The 17480-nt window shown below is 34.7% G+C and overlaps 1 protein-coding gene across 2 annotated transcripts in view; it reads right to left on the minus strand.

Moving 5' to 3' along the window:
• Nucleotides 1–17480, minus strand: part of Dscam2 (Down syndrome cell adhesion molecule 2) — a 572707-nt gene that overhangs the window by 286790 nt on the left and 268437 nt on the right. The window lies entirely within an intron of this gene.

Raw genomic sequence — 17480 nt, forward strand, 5'->3', positions numbered from 1 at the left:
GTGGGATTAATAAATCATATCAGTAAAGGAACAAACTTATATTCAAAATAAAAAAAAGTACATTACACAAAAAAAAACATTACTTCTTATGTGTGATGTGGTAAAAAACAATTTTTGCATAGAGGCACATCGCACGCTGTACAAATAGTCGTAGTTCGAGTTTCTGATTTATTTTGTGAATATCTAAAACACCTTCTCTTAGTAGGTATTTGTTGTGGCAAATAGTCTCCAACGTTGATCATCATGTGCTAACGTTTTGATCGGCGAGATCTACTCCTCCCATAAAATTATTATAAAAAATAATTTCTTCCGAACAAGTGAACTTAGCTTTTTCTCCAGTTTTCAGCTTTCTGTTAATAATTCCGATAGATTGGACATCAGCATCACTTCTTTCGTATCTTTCCACTTAGTCGCTAAAATTCCTTTCGATGAAACTAAAAACTCCATATCCCCTTAACATTTTGTTACTTTTAACTTTGGCTACGAAGTAAAAAATCTATCACATTATAGACACACATCTGGTGACCGAATAGTGTTAACTAAAGTTTCGACAACTCGTTCTTCTAGAGTTCCAGTAGTTGTTGTGGATTCTTTTCCCGAGTAAATATTGAAATCGTATATATATATATATATATATATATATATATATATATATATATATATATATACCTTCTTCTTCATGTGCCTTGTCCGTTCCGAACGTTGGCAATCAACATGGCTATTTTGACTTTGTTTACGGCAGATCTGAATAGTTCAGCAGATGATAATCCGAACCATTGCCGCAAGTTTTGGAGCCACGAGTGTCTTCTCCTCCCTGGACCCCTTCTGCTGTCTATTTTCCCTTGAACGATCAGCTGTAGTATTCTATATTTTTTATGTCTCATAACGTGACCCAAGTATTCCAACTTTCTTTTCTTTATACGTATTCCTACCTCTCTCTCTTTACCTATCCGGCGTAGTACCTCTTCGTTGGTCACGTGCTCAGTCCAGGATATACGTAATATACATCGGTAAGCCCACATTTCGAAGGCCTCTACTTTTTTCATCAATGTTGCGGTCATTGTCCACGCCTCCATTCCATATAACAAAACCGGGAATACATAACATTTCAGAAGTCGAATTTTGAGAGGTAGGGTGAGGCTTTTAGAGGTGAAAATTTGCTTCATGCTAGTGAACGATGCTCTTGCCTTTTCTACTCTTATACGTATTTCCTTCGCTTGATCCCAATTTGACTTAACTGTTGTTCCCAAGTAGATGTACGAATCCACGTGTTCAATTCTTTCATTGTCTATATATATATATATATATATATATATATATATATATATATATATATATATATATATATATATATTCTGTGGAAGAATCATTTCGTTGCCACATTTTTATTCGTCTTTTGACTGGCTTCATAGAAAAATACTGCTTCAGGGCAGATCTTTCTTTAAACTTAGTCATTGATTTGTGGGAACTCTCAGTCCTCGCCTTTACAAAAGTTTGTTTTTAACAAGAAACCACTTCATCGATCTAGTGTGGTTTTGATATATTACCATTTATTTCAGGATTATTATAGTAAGACTTAAACAGCAGGAATAAACAGCGATCTCTTGAAATGGTTTTTTTTTATGAGGGAAATTCGAAAGTGGTTCGGTTTCTGACCAGTAGTGTGAGATAGATGGTACTTTAGTGTAACACATAACCATAGTACAACCAATCACTGTCATTATTTCATACATATCTGTTCTTTTCGTGTTTAATGTTACATTTCTGTTTTTTTGGAAGTGCTGCTATTCTTTCGTTTGTATAGGAAGCAATATTTCATCTATGACTAATTCATTCCTTTCAGACTCATCTTCAGATATTCCCGTGTTATCAGAACTTTCTTCGTTGGAAGCAGTGATGTTTACATCCACACGATCAGAAGTATTCTCAGGTACTTCATCAGAATCTAAGGCAAAATCGTTACCAGGTACATAATCAGACTCTGAGACAGCATAAGGTTACTCCTTGGATTCATATTCAGAAATATTTAAAAACTTATCAATTTCTTTTTGAAGCTATTTTTTTGTTGGAAAACGTCTACGTGCCATAGTAAGCCTGCAACCAAACAATACAAATGAAAATCGATAAAAATAATATCAAAAATAAACAATATATACCAATAACCTGTGTTAATCAGCAACTAAATTTTATATAATCCTTTAAAAAAACAGAGCAGCCACTTTTTCTTTACCAAAATTGTATTATCGACGAGTTTTACTTGTTTTTATTGATGCACGTGTTTAGATATCATAAATTTATACGTTACAGACGTTATGTTGGTTGCATACTACCAGGTAATAAGTAAGAAATGTCTAAAAATACGGATGCGTTCAAATAACATGGGCTTTAGATACAAACAGATGCCAGCAGATTTTTTGAAATCCACTGGGACATATATGTCCCCTCAGTAATGAAAGAGTTCGTTTCGAGTTCGAAAAAGTCGATAATTACATCGGTCTTCTTGAAATTTGTATATGAGACATATGGTTCTTCTCAGTGCATTATTTTAGTCGTAACAAATTATTATGTTTTTAAATACGCCGACAATTATTGTTGCGTGTAATTTTAGGCAAATTAGATAGCTGCCGGTATTTTATTATGCTCTGACAAGAAATTGGGGCGGACGACTCATAATTGTGATATGATATACTAATTGTATATATATAACGAGTTTATTACAGCTGCCGCCGTTTCTCGCAACCTAGCTTTCAACGCTTGCGATCGTTCCAGTCATCTACTTGTAGACCCCTATCTTCCATTGCACCTTTTACTTCTTATCTCCACGATCTTCTTGGTCTGGCCTTTTTCCTGCGGTTGGTGGGGATCCACTGTAATATTCTCTTTGGCCATCGTTGATCATTCATCCTTTCTACATGGCCATACCATTTCAGCCTTTTGCAGTCTATAGTTTCCAGGACGTGAATGTCTATGCTCATACGCTCTCTGATTTCAGTATTCCTTACTCTATCTCTTCTAGTGAGTTGGCAACATCTTTTCCAATAATTCATTTCCATTGCTTTTATTTTGGATGCGTCATTTTTATTTATTACCCAAAGCTCTGAACCATATGTAGCAATGCTTTCTATAATACTTTTGTATATCCTAATTTTTGTGTTTCGGGTGATGTGGTTATTCCAAAGTATACTATTCAGTTGATGTATTGCTGAATTTCCTTGACCAATTCTAGTAGCTATTTCTTTTGTATTCCGATCATTGTTTGTAATGTTTACACCGAGATATTTATAGCTATCAGTATTTTGAATTTGTTTGCTTCCTAGTTCTAAGTGCTTTCCTTCACCTCCCACTACTACGTACTTTGTTTTTGATGGATTAATTGATAAGCCCCACTTAGTATATTCTTCATCTATTTTTCGTAACATGTAGTGGATATCATCTTGATCTTCTGCAAGTATTACTTGGTCATCAGCAAAATGCAAGCTGTACAGTGTATGTTCTCCAATTTTAACACCCATAGGTTCACATTTTCTTTTCCAAATATCCAAAACCCCCTTCAAATAAATCTTAAAGAGTGTAGGTGCAATGCAGCAGCCTTGGCGAAGTCCTTTGGTCACTTTTATCTTTTTTGTCACTTTTTGTCCAATCTTTAATACACTCGTCATATCATTATACAACTCCCTTACAGCATTAATGTAAATCGGTGGAATATTCTTGTCTTCTAGCACCTGCCATAGATTGGCTAATGGGACACTGTCATACGCTTTTTGAAGATCAATAAATACCATGTGTGTCTCCATATTATGTTCCAAACGCTTTTCTATTGTTTGTTTTAGGCAGAACACATTGTCTATACAAGAACGACCAGCACGAAAGCCACTCTGATCTTCAGCGTCTTCCCAGCAATCTTCAATTCGGCTTTTAATTATCTTCCCGTAGACTCTACAGATTGAGTTAGTTACACTAAGCCCTCGGTAGTTCTTACAATCTTTTCTGTCTCCTTTATTTTTGTATAGATTGCTGATATATGCAGTTTTCCATTCTGGGGGTAGCTCTTCTCCTCTCAAGAATAAATTTAAAGTATAAGCCAATAGCTGAAATAGTTTGTCAGGGCCATATTTAATCAGTTCAATGGGTACTCCCCCGGTCCTGGAGCCTTTCCATTTTTCATAGCGTTGGCGTGTTTTTTAATTTCTTCTGGTGTTATTTCAGTTTCTTCGCGGTAGGAAATATCATATTTTTGGTAGCCAATATCTTGGAATTCTGTTCGATCCTCTGTCAGCATTTGTTCATAATATTCGACCCATAATTCTGGGGCTATTAGAGTTAACCTACTGCATTCTTTTCTATCTGTTCTACTACCTCTAATTGTTTTCCAGGCTTCTTTACTTCTTGCTGTACCCATAAAATTTTCTACGTTATCGCAGGATTTATTCCACATCTCATTTTTGGCTTTATTTACCCCTTTTTTACTTTTTTGTTTAAGCTGTTGTACTGTTGTCGATAGTAAGGGTCCTTTGTTGCTAGCCATTTGTTATACATATTCTTCTTCTTCCCCACAAGATCTTCTATTTCTTTATTCCACCATTCATTTCTATTTTTTATGCTATCCACTTCTCCAATAGCTTTCATTGCAGCTTCGTCAAGAGCTTTCATAATTTCGTTGTACGTATTAATTGGCGAGGAGTAACAAACATCGTGCAATTTCAGATTCAACCTCATTCGATACAGAAACTGGGTAGACTCATTTTCAAAACCTTGTAGATTATATCTCTTTGTTGAAATGTCTTGCAGTATCATTGAACTTTCGTTTTCATTTTGTCGTTGGCTTCCTTTAAATGTAAATAGTAGTGACGCTTTAAGCAAATGGTGATCAGATCCACATTCTGCTCCTCGATGGACTCTAACGTTATTAACCTTTATTGTGGAGTTTTCTTTGCATATACAGTAATCGATTATTGATTTCAAATTCCTCGTTGGCTGAATCCACGTGAATTTATGAATATCTTTGTGCTGATAATATCCATTCATTATCTTTAAATTCATATGATCGCAGAAACTTATTAATATCTCACCGTTTTTATTTATTTTTTCTTCTCCAAATGGACCGACCACTTTGCTATTTACTTTTCTTCCGGTTCTAGCATTTAAGTCACCTAGTAGAATTACTTCCTTCCTAGTTCCAATACTCTCTACCAGGTTCGTCAATTCGTCGTAAAATTTATCCTTTACCTCTTCCTTTTCATCTTCAGAAGGTGCATATGCGCCCACTACCACAATGTCACGTCCTTTTAGCTTCATCTCAACTTTCATTAGCCTTTCGTTTATTTGTTCCTAGTTCTTAATATTTCGTGACAGCCTTTTCTGTATCAATATACTTACACCTGCTGCTGCTCTTCTGTCTTTTGCTACTCCACTATAGAAATGAACAAAATCTTTAAACTCGTCTGTCCCTGTACTAATTGTACGAAGTGCAAATTAAATACGCCGTTTACTAACAAGCAAATCAAAATAATATCGGTTCATATCGTTTTTATAGCTCTTCGTACATTTAATGTATAAGCTGTCATCCTTTACAGTGAGTCAGCTTTAACCACAGACATATTATATCCCACTCATTAATTATTTAAAGAAAAGACAGTTCAAATTTGATTTCACGTATAGTGCCTCGGTAGTAAAAAAGAGTAAAACGGTAAAAACAAATCTTTTTCGTCAAGAGGAAGTAATAATGAAATAATTTCATAAAGAAGCTATGGCGCCATCTGAGAATAAAACAAAAAAGTAGAAGTCAGACGATTATCTTGGTTGCCGAAACCAAAATTCAGATTCTTGCTTTCTTTGAAATATATATTGAAATGTATTGAAATCTCCTCGTATTTGCTAAAGCAATCGAAGAATATTTTAGTGTATTTCATTTCTCATTCGTACGTATTAAAAAACCGAACTCTTCCAATTCATCTTTACGTCGCCGAAGTTAATGTTAACCATTTTATAGTTTGTTTATATTTTACAAGATGCGTATTTTGTCGGTATTCTTTGATCGAAGCCTCTTTTAAGATATTCTGCGTTTCAAATAAATATTCCAGTTTATATATTTTGTTTATACCAAGATTGTGCGAATGAATTTTAAAAGTAAGTGTTTACTCTTGGTAAAGCCGGCCGCTGTTAAAGGCGTGTTAATTTTTTTTGGAGCCAGAATTTATTTTCAAATTCGTAATCTTTTCGTTTCCCTTTTTTTGTCATGGAAACGTAGTATAAAGTGACAGTAGCAGTTAAATGTGTAGTATTGAGCAGTTTTACAACAGTTTTTGAAGATGACCTTATGTTGCCGTTGTGCTGTGCCTGTTTCAGTCTTTAAAGAAGACCAGTTTTCGAGGTTTGTGTTCCAGCCGGTGCTGGCTTCCACCCTCATCTTCTTATCCCTGGTCGTCATCCCAGATCTGCCTCCAGAAGTTTTAATGTATCCAGTTCCCGACCCCAGACATTGTGCAGAGTAAGATTTAGTGAGGTTCAGGTAACTTTTTCTGTGTCTAAATTTTAAAGTCAAGATAGACATTTTTTTTTAAATATTAATTGCTTTCATTACTTAAAAACATAATTCTTTACTTGTAATAATTTTTTATTTGCCACAGTTAATAGCCCGATAACATTTGTAAGTTACTTAGCAATTCTCACTTCTAAACAAATAGGACACATGTAAGTTTTTCTTTGTTATTTTTATATTTACTTTTGTGACTGTCAACATAGTCTTTATGTATTATCTGTATTTTTGTAGCTGTTTGTGGTGAGCCACAATAAATGTTTAATTTATCTCTCTGAACCATTTTTGTTTATTTTAGAAAAGTCTACTAACCTTTTTTTGTGTTTCTTATTTTAGGAGAGAAGAGCCTTTTTTCCTTTTTCCAACAAGATTAGGATTCTTCGAAGTGGCGTCCTTATTTCAAATAGCTAGAGGCCTTTCTTGTTGTTTTTTGTTAACCCTTTGGTCTAGGAAATTCATGTAAGTACCCCTTTGTTTCATTTTTTTTGTAGTTGTCCCAATCCAACCCCTTGCCATTCAACTTATCCACGACCTAGCTCTCCAAACAAACCCTGAATGCCGTTCGCACAGTATCGTTTATTTTGCTTGCCCTATCTCCACCCCAATAGTTTCTGTCCCCAACTTTCAACCCCCATAATGATACCCCATGTGGTAGGCAAAATATTTTCGTTACAAAGTTACAAGGAAAAACAGATGATGAAAGGACCGACATAAGGAATCCAAAATTGCATTCCACATCATATCCACTCATCTAAGCAATTACTTTAATTAATATAATTAACCCTTTATCCGATTTTATTTCTAATGTAACACAATCAAAATATTTAATTTAATTTTTTAAACTACGATGACTAGAAACGAATTTATCGAGAATAATGAATCGATGTATAAAACCGCTATTTCGTAACGCTAGTCGTGATGCCTTCTCGTGGCGCTAGTTTCGCGAGGCTCGCCTCAGCATTTTACTGTATATAAAAAAGTAATACAACGCCAGGTCAAAAACGTCAAATAATTAGAAAATTATGTAGTATATAAAACATAAATTTTATTTTAACAGTGTAACAATTTTTGATCTTCTCGCATTTTAGACAGATCCAATGTTTTTATGACTATGTCGCTGTGTTCTCTCAGAGTTCGTTGCTTTTTATTTGAATAAAAACCGGATTACTACAGACGCCTATAGCGAACTGCTGCTCTGCGTCTACTATTTTGCATTAAAATTATTCGCGTGGATGTATTACACACCGCAGTTATTTGAGACACATCGGAAAGGAATGCCCCAGGATTTTCAATTACTGCTGACAATGCGATCTCTTCAGCCTTCTCCTCGAGTGTGGTTTTGTAAAATTATTTCCACCGATCCATTGATCCATTGATCAAAAACTTTTCCGCTTCACCTTTTTCTTTGCTTCGAGACTTTCTGGATGATAGGGGTTAAATATTTTTTATAGTGCATTTTTTTAAGATTTTGTGATTAAATATTTGATTTAAAAAAACATTTATCGACAAAGTGAAGTTATAATAACTAATAAATAAGATAATAATTTAAGTGTGATATGACTAGAATATGTATTTCCTTAGGGAAAAATATTATATTATCCGTTTCTCCCTTTTTGACCGATTTGGTATTGATAACCACTGAAGTAAGATAAAACTGTCAATGAAATTACCAATGGCGGAGAAAAATATATTTGCTAAACTAAAATTAATCACTCTTCATTGTTTTTGTATAACAGCTGTACGGTGTTTATATAGCGCTATCTGGTCACAAATGACCAATTATCAGTGATTTTCTGACCTAACTTAATAAACAGCAAATCTTAAATCTAAGGGCTTACCCTAAACGACTAAGAGGAAGACCACAGATGAGATGGGTTGATGACATTAAAAGAATAGCCGAAACAAATTGGAAATATGTTGCTCAGGATAGAGTCCGATGGAAGGAGTTGGGAGAGGCCTATGTCCAAACATGGACGACAGAAGGCTAAGAAGAAGAAGAAGACCCTATGGCTTACTCTTATTTTATCTATCAACTTATGCACAACAAATAACATGCAATAACTTCACAGCACTATACCCTGCTTTCTACACTAAACTGTTATACATTTATACTAACTCAAATGGTTTTGTCCTTATGAGTCTTCTCTTTAGTCCAATGTTGTCAAGAAGCTAGATTGCCTCGACATTCACATCACTATGCAGACTCTGCTCGTGATTTGCTGCCGTTCTCTTGATTATTTCCGTCACAGTTTCCATACCCAAGTCCTGGTGGAGGTTGCTGTTACGGATATACTAAGGAATATCAACAATAATCCTCAGTACTTTGTTTTGAATTCTGGATAATATGTAGATTACTAGCTTTGGTACAGCTCCAGAGTTGCCACCCATATACCCATACTAGCCTCAGTACTTGCTTGTAAATGGATAATTTATTATGAGTGGATAATGTTGAATTTTTTCCAATCAGTCAATACAATTTCTTATATCTAATATCAAGCTGCCCTCTCTTCTGACATGGACCAAGCTGGCATGGACTTTCCAGCGTAGCCTCGCGTCTAGGGCGATGCCCAAGTATTTTGTTGATGTTGCATAAGGAACTTGGGTGTTATTTGTTATAACTGAGAATTTTTTTTTTTTTTTGTAAAGTTAATGCATGCAGATTTAGTCTCATTTCATTTTATTCGCCATTTTCTGGTCCAGGTATGTAGTGTATTTACTGATAGTTGCAATTTACCAGTCGCTTCTTTATTAGTGTCTCCTATCGCTAGTATGGCTGTATCATCCGTGAAGGTAGCAATAGTGTTTTGTTCTAGTTCTGGTATGTCACACGTATACAATGGGTACAAGACCGGACCTAATACACTTCCTTGTGGCACGACAGCTTTGATCTCCCTTAAATCGGCATACACTTTTTGTTTTACTTTGAAATATCTATTCGCAATAAATGATTTTAAGATTTCTGAATACTGTTTATGCATAAATGTTCTTAGTTTATAGTTTAAACCCTCATGCCAGACTTTATCAAACGCCTATTCTACGTCCAAGAAGATTGTAGAACAGACTTTCTTTTTTTCTGATGTTTTTTCTATTATATTCGTGATTCTGTGAACTTGATCTATAGTGGAATGTTTATTTCTAAAACCAAATTGATGATTTGGTATTAAAGATTTTTTCTTTCTATTATTGGTTTTAATCTGTTCACTAGAAGTTTTTCAAATAGTTTTGACGTCACCGGAAGGAGTAATATTGGTCGATAGGATGTCACTTCATTAGGAGGTTTATCAGGTTGGGCGATCATAATGACTTCGGCTACTTTCCAGAGTCTGGAAACATATCTCAATCTAAAAGCAGCATTTATTAGGTGTGTCAGCTTAACTATGGCTTTTCTTGATAGATTTTTTAATAGTTCCCTGCTATGAGATCATATCCTGGAGCTTTCTTAGGATTTATATTCCCTTTTATCTCTGTTGATACCTCTAAATGATGTCAACGTTATTCTTTCTTCGGTTTGGAATGGTTCTTTCCATAGTTCTTCACCATCATCAATCGCCATTGAATTATTAATAGTCTTAGAATTAAGTAATCAATAATAAAGTCAAAGCTTCAATAACTAAAAAACAGAAACCAAAAAAATATTCAAAAATAAGGAAAAAGTTAAATTAATTTAATGCTTTATGATTAAGATTATTTTTTTTGTGATGCATAAATTAATATACAACGATGACGGTTTTTCGAAGCACGAATAATTTTCCATGCACGTAACATGAAAACTCTAAGTTAATTCAGCAACTTCCAATGGTTGCCCTGCGATTTGTTTATCGTCATTGCAAGCATACCGAAAATTGTAGACACTTAAAATCAAATAGTAAGCTTGTTCGAACTTTAAAAGATATTTGTTCAGTGCCCCCAATGACTTATTGTCGAACATCGTGCATTCATCTCAAGCGATTTATTAATATTTCTAAAATCTTTGCAATTCCGCTATTTTTGGCTAGGTTGCAATTGTGGAACACTTGTACAAACTATTCCAATGCTTCAGTGTCGAAATAATGTTCTTTGGGTACAATTGCACCATGCTCACACACGCATTAGTATTTATTTGCTGGATTTTTTCTTCTGTTCTTTGTGCTCTTCTATTTAGCATTCCTGTAGTTTTACGAGTTTGTCGGCAAAATTAGCCCCTTTGCTTCTTATTGGTATTATTCACTATACAAAACGCACATAAATAGTTTAAAATATTAGGCCATGTTGGCCGGAGCAAGAGAAGGCTTATTGTATGCGAAAGACATGAGACCGGCTTTGTTCGCATCCCTACACCGTGCTGATTACTAGGTGAGAAGTGACAACTGGCGGGGATAACTAATTTGGTGATAATTGATCAGTTATCGATCAGGGTTAAAAATAATTAAATTACTAATGTAGTTATTAAAAAATAGGATTTGGTGATAAAAGAGCAAAAATTAAGGATTGTATATATATTTTTAATGTTGCGTCATAAAAAAATAAAAATCAAAATTTTGTCCAAAAATATAAAAGATGTGTTTGGGGTGGATAACCTTTATGACTTAGGAGGAATGCAAAATATATTGCGACCTTTCCTCAAACCTCCCGAATATACATATAAAATGAAATAAAATAAATATAAAATAAAATAAAATTAGTCGTTTCGAAGGACTATGGCAACTAATACTGTGACACGAGAATTTTTTTTATAAATATCGGTTTAAGATTTTCTTTCGATAATCAATCGCCATTTTTTTCGGTCTGTCCATGGGTTTTCCTCTATTTCTCTATTTCCCATTTCCGTATTTATGCCTTCTCTTCAACTAAGATGAGTTGTTTCTCTTTTTCTTCTACACTAAGGTTGCCCTTTTGAGGATTTGTTTTTGAAGTAGATCTCTGGGCATTCTTTGGTAATTTCAATACCATCTTAGTTGTTGGGTACTAATATAATCTTTTATTGTATGATTTATTGTTATGATTTCTTTTATTCTAATATAAGTAACTTCCTCCAATCTCGATTGGACCGTTGGATTGGTAACATGGCGACATATGACTCTACATTAAGTTGCAAGTCCTGAGACGGTATGTCTACGAGGACTTTATTAAAGCAACTGTAACTTCACCATCTTAATTTTAAATTAGACATAATGTAAACTAAATTTCATTTAGTAATTTTTAAAGGGTTTTTACCCCCATATTTAGTGGCTACATCCATGTATTAACCTGACACCGGTGATGGAATACTTATTCCGAAAACGTTTTGTCAATTTAACATAGCCCAACTGGGTCTTTTTTATATACCTTTTTATAAAGGATTTTATTGAAAAAATTTTTTTTAATATATGGTATACAGCCAACTACAGGAACTTAGTTTCCTTGTGGGTAAAAATAAAAGGGAACAGGAAAGCATCATTAGTTCATTTTGGCATTCTTTCTCTTACTGTTTTAATATCTATCCTGTTTCCGCTTTATAAATATATAATATTCCCTCTCCCTGCTAAAACCATCACTCACTGGGCAAACAGACTATTCCCGATAGTCTGTTTAAAGATTTTCACCTTAAAAAAAGATTAGGTTAGGTTTAATATGCGTTTATGCTTAATCACCCTTTTTAACAAAGTCTATTAAGGCCTTTAGTGATACGTCTATGAAGTTGTAGAGCTCGAGCTGTTAATTCCCCAAATGTATTAAGGCTTTTGCCCTCCAACCCTGGGTAGTACCCCAGAACCTGTTCCGCCGTCCCATCTATAGCCTGACAAAATCTCCAATTCACATTTTCTGTCAGTGCGATTTTTTTGAAGTGACCAAGGATCTTTGGATCTCTTCTTCTAAGGAACTTCTATAAAAGCCTTCGAATGTTTAACATCCATTTGTACGTACCAGTGATTAGGTTTCATCAGTTTTACCCAGTCCGACATTTAACACAACTAAAAGGATGACTTTTTCTTCTTTATTGCTATTCCAACGACATCTTCTGGGTGTATGAATATTTCTTTTGAACTTCCCCTGGCAAGTAGGTCCGCTTTTTTATTCTTTGCATTACCAGTATGTCTTGACACCCATAATAAACTTATATTGTTAGTTTTTTTGATCCGAATAAATATATTTTATATAGATCTGTGCTTGCAGTTCCTCTAATTAGTTCCTGTAGGTTTGAATATCCTTACACTCAGTCGATTGAGAGTTTAGGCTCGAGAGAGATTCTATAATTTGTGTAATATTACTCAAGGCTATAGGTTAATGTTGTTGGTCCATTCTTCTTTCACGGTAGACTACGTCTGTTCTAAGATGTTCCATTTAGTACTGTAGGTCTTTGAATGAAGCTGTGTCTTTATTTGAGACAAGTAGTAGAGAAATTTTACATCGGGTGTCTCAGCTCAGTGTCTCACTCTTCTTCTGTGTGGTGCTTTGCCAGCTAGAGTTAGGGTCTAGAATAGACTTTTACTCAGACGAGAAGGTTTAAAACAGTCAGTAACAATTTGCATTGTCTCATTGATGAGTGGTCGTATTAAAAAAACTTGGCGTCAATAGGAATCTCCCAGATTGAAGCAGTGTACTTGTCTGTCATAAAACAAAGTACCAAAACTGATTAACTCAGTACCACAAAAGCGTTGTTACAGTGCCCATGATAGGTTCGTTTCCATCTCGCTTAATTGCATGTCAACCTAATAACCTAATAAAGAAACAAAACACTGCTTAAAGAAAAAGTGCAGTTTTCCTTGCAGTGATAAGTATAATCTTGTTTTTTAACATAGCCTTGATTATATACCTCTTGTACTGGCAAAGTCTTTAGTGAGGTGGTAATGAGTAATACATGGCTCAAAACATGTATGAGCGTACTTGTAAATTCAAACAAGCAGAGAGACATCATTATCTTAAAGGAAAAAGAGAACTCTTTTCAAAGGATGTGCATAGTAATCTTTAATTAAAATATATTAAGTCTGTGAAATTTCTTAATTACTATCCATTTACCTCGATTCTATTTTCTTCAGTGTAATAGGTGAAGTTGTGTCTGACGTGAGGCGGATGAATTACTAAATTAAATTAATCTGCTAGAAGGAAAATTTTGCACCGAAAGTCGGTCTGTTGACTCTGAAGTTTACCCGAGTATTAATAAACATACTTATGTAATTTACTTCCTCGCCAACACTTTCGCAACGTCAGGAAACCGATGGGAATTTGCAAAGGTGTTTTTGAATTAAATTATGTACATAGTAATGAGCTTAAGAAGGCAATCTTTTATAATAAAAGTATGTGTACTAAGATGACGCTGCTGAAAAGATTAAATATAATGTGACATAGTGATTTCTTATTTGAGTTAAGAGACTCTAGACTGATATATTCTACTTGTCGAAATCATTATTTTAATACGAGTTTTAGATCAAAGCTTTTTTGTTGTTTTATTTAATTAATAAACAGATACCGATCGAGATATTTTTTATTTTAATACAAAAAAGGGCTGGGATCAGTGGCGACTGCTGAGGGCGGGCTACGGCTTCCATGAAAATGGAAGAACCTAGTACCAACAGGGAGAGTATGAATGTGAAAAGTTCAAACAGTTAGAACTTGAAGATAAAAGAAAAAGAATGTGTATAGGTAGGGAAAGAGGGGGCACGTTTGAACGTTTTTTCTTTTCAAGTGTATTATGACTTACTTAGAGTAAAACATGATAAACTTATTGTTACGTAAAAATATGAGTCATATTAAAAACCTGTAAACATGTGTTTTATTCACTAATATGTTGTAGATTGTACGGGATAATTCTAGCAGCTGGCAGAAATTTACCTGAGAGAAAACCGGTCAGAAGATGACCCAGATTTACCTTCTAGTATAAATCAGAGGGATTCTCCTGAATTCTAGGCCAGTTGTGTTTTCATATATAATAATGGATTTTTCATTAAAGGAGTCAGTTAATATCTGATGACCTCGCCCGCGATTTTAATTGTTACGTTCGCCTATACAAATTTGTATTATTCTTTAAATAAATTGATATAAATTATTGTGCTTTTTAATGAATTAAGATAAGAACAATATAATAAATTATTAAAGACATTATAAATTAAATAAAGACATAGCAGTTAAATAAATTTTATTTCATTATAAACATCTTGAAAGAAGTGGGGTTAGATGATGGGGACTTAAGAATCATCTATAATTTATATTACAACCAAACAGCCAATATTAAAGTAGATGACCAATTGACAGAGGCAGTCTCCATAGATAGAGGAGTGAGGCAATGATGCATTCTGTCCCCGGTGTTATTTAATATATCTTCTTCTTCTTTTGGCATCACAACCCTGGATGGGTGTTTGCCTGTCTGGCTATGTCCTTCCATTCAGATCTCTCTTGTGCCCTTCTTCTCCATTGTCTTATGTTCATTGTTTTCAGGTCGTCTTCCACGTCATCCAACCATCTCGTTCTGGGCCTTGCATCGTTTTGTCTCTGCACATGTCCCAGCCATGACAGTCTTTGACTTTCCACAAATCTTACAATGTCATAACCTTCATTTAACTCATTAACCTCGTCGTTTCTCCTGATTCTCCATGTGCCATCTTCCTCTTGTACCGGGCCATATACTTTCCTCAGTATTTTTCTCTCGAATGTCCTGAGTTGGGCTTCATCTTTTTTCGTCATTACCCAAGTTTCACATCCATAGGTTACTACGGGTCTAATCAGTGTTCTGTAGATAGTCATTTTGGTTCTCTTGTCTAATAATTTCGATGTCATCAATCTTTTATTAACATAGTATGTACGATTCCCGCTGGAACTACGTGCATTAATTTCGCTACTTACGGAGTTCTTCTGGTTGATTTCTGTGCCGAGATATGTAAAGGCATCCACTCGTTCGATAGTATAGTTGTCTATTGTGATATTATTTTTATTGTCAGTTATTCTTTTGACTGTCATATAATTCGTTTTTGCTTTGTTTATTTTAAGATTTTTTTTTCTTGCTTCAGGATCAATTTGTTTGAACACTTCCATTAGTCGTGGCTTATTTCTACTAATGATGGCTACATCGTCTGCATATGCAGTAATTTGTACTGATTTGGTGTTTATATGGCCGATTATATTGGTTTTTCTGATGACTGCCTCAAGAACTAGGTTGAATAGCATGGTTGATAGGGCATCTCCCTGTCTTACTACCATGTTGATGTTCAACAGGGGAGTCAGTTCTCCATCTACTCTGACTGCGGCTTTTGAACCCTGCAACGTCATTTATATGAGGCTGATGTATTTCTAAGGTATACCTAGATTACAAAGGTCTTCCAACATTCTGTCTCTTTTCACACTATCAAAAGCTTGTTTAAAGTCTATATACATATTATATAGGTCTATGTTGTATTCATAAGCTTTTTCTTGTATCGTTCTTAGTATGAATATGTTATCTGTAGTGGCTATATTTGGTCTGAATTTGGTCTTGGTTATTTAATATATACTCTGAATATATCTTCGAGCAAGCGCTAAGCGAACTACAAAAAGGCGTATTAGTCAACGGAATACGTCTAAACAACATTAGATATGCCGACGACACAGTAGTTTTTGCGGATAGTCTGGACGGTTTGCAAAGAATAATGTCGCGTATATCAGATATGAGTAGAGAACACGGACTTGATCTTAATACGAAGAAAACAAAGTACATGGTAGTCAGTAAGCGCGAAATATTAAATACACAGCTTTTGGTTAACCAACATCCAATTGACAGAGTGGACAGCTACACATACCTTGGTACAAACATTAACAGCCTATGGGATCACTCCAGTGAAATAAAACAACGCATGGGAAAAGCGAGATCGGCGTTCATAATGATGAAGTCTCTTTTCAGAAGTCACAATTTACCAAAATCTCTCTCATTAGATGTAATGTATTTTCTACGGTATTACACGGAGTAGAGGCCTGGACACTTTCCGAAGCTTCTTTAAGAAAACTCGAGGCATTCGAGATGTGGTGTTACAGACGTATTTTAAGAATTTCATCGGTGGATCGTGTGACTAATGTTGAGGTCCTACGTAGAATAGGCAAGGAATGCGAGATTATTAACACCATCAAAGAGCGCAAACTAGAATATCTTAGCCATGTTATGAGGAATGAACGGAGATACGGCTTGTTGCAACTCATTATTTAGGGCAAGGTATTTGGAAAAAAGGATCGGGGAGAAGAAGAATATCTTGGCTTCAAAACCTAAGAAAGTGGTTTAATACATCGACAACCGAACTATTCAGAATAGCAGCAAGCAAAGTTAGGATAGCCATGTTGATCGCCAACATCCGGAACGGATAGGCATCTTAAGAAGAAGAAGATGACTTACTTTGTCAAAAAAACTTTATATATCATAAAAAAAATGTTCAAAAGTGTCCCTAATATGGGTAACCAAAAAATACAGTTTATTATTGAATGGACACAATAAATATACCAACCTAAAAAAACACAATAGGTACCCAAGTGCCTAAGGTAGAGACATTTAAACAAGAAACTATTAATTTTTAATTTACATTGTAATTATCCATCAAATTTGAAAAAGAAATACATGATTGCATTCTGCAAGTGCTATAATTTGAATTGTTTATAGGATGTAATTTTAAAACTACATCTTCAATGGGGATTATCTAAATATCCTCCGTTTCTGGAAAGCGAAAAGTTGAACTTGTCCCATTACCCTTAATTCTTTTCAAAAATTTAACTTCTAGCTTCTACACAGTAAATATTTTAGTGATCTGTTCCCCATAATAATTATACAGCTATTTTTGTAACAAACTTTACTAAAATATAATCATTCTGTACATATTTGGCAATTTCTGTGAAGTCCTCCAGTTTCTTCTTCTTCTTCGGGTACCATCACCGCTACGGAGTTTGGCAATCATAATAGCTATTTTAATTTTTGAGGCAGTAGCTCTAAAAAGTTGTTTTGAGCTGCATCCAAACCATTCTCTCAGGTTCTTGAGCC

Source organism: Diabrotica undecimpunctata, chromosome 6, assembly GCF_040954645.1.
Source record: "Diabrotica undecimpunctata isolate CICGRU chromosome 6, icDiaUnde3, whole genome shotgun sequence".
NCBI classification, from domain to species: domain Eukaryota; kingdom Metazoa; phylum Arthropoda; class Insecta; order Coleoptera; family Chrysomelidae; genus Diabrotica; species Diabrotica undecimpunctata.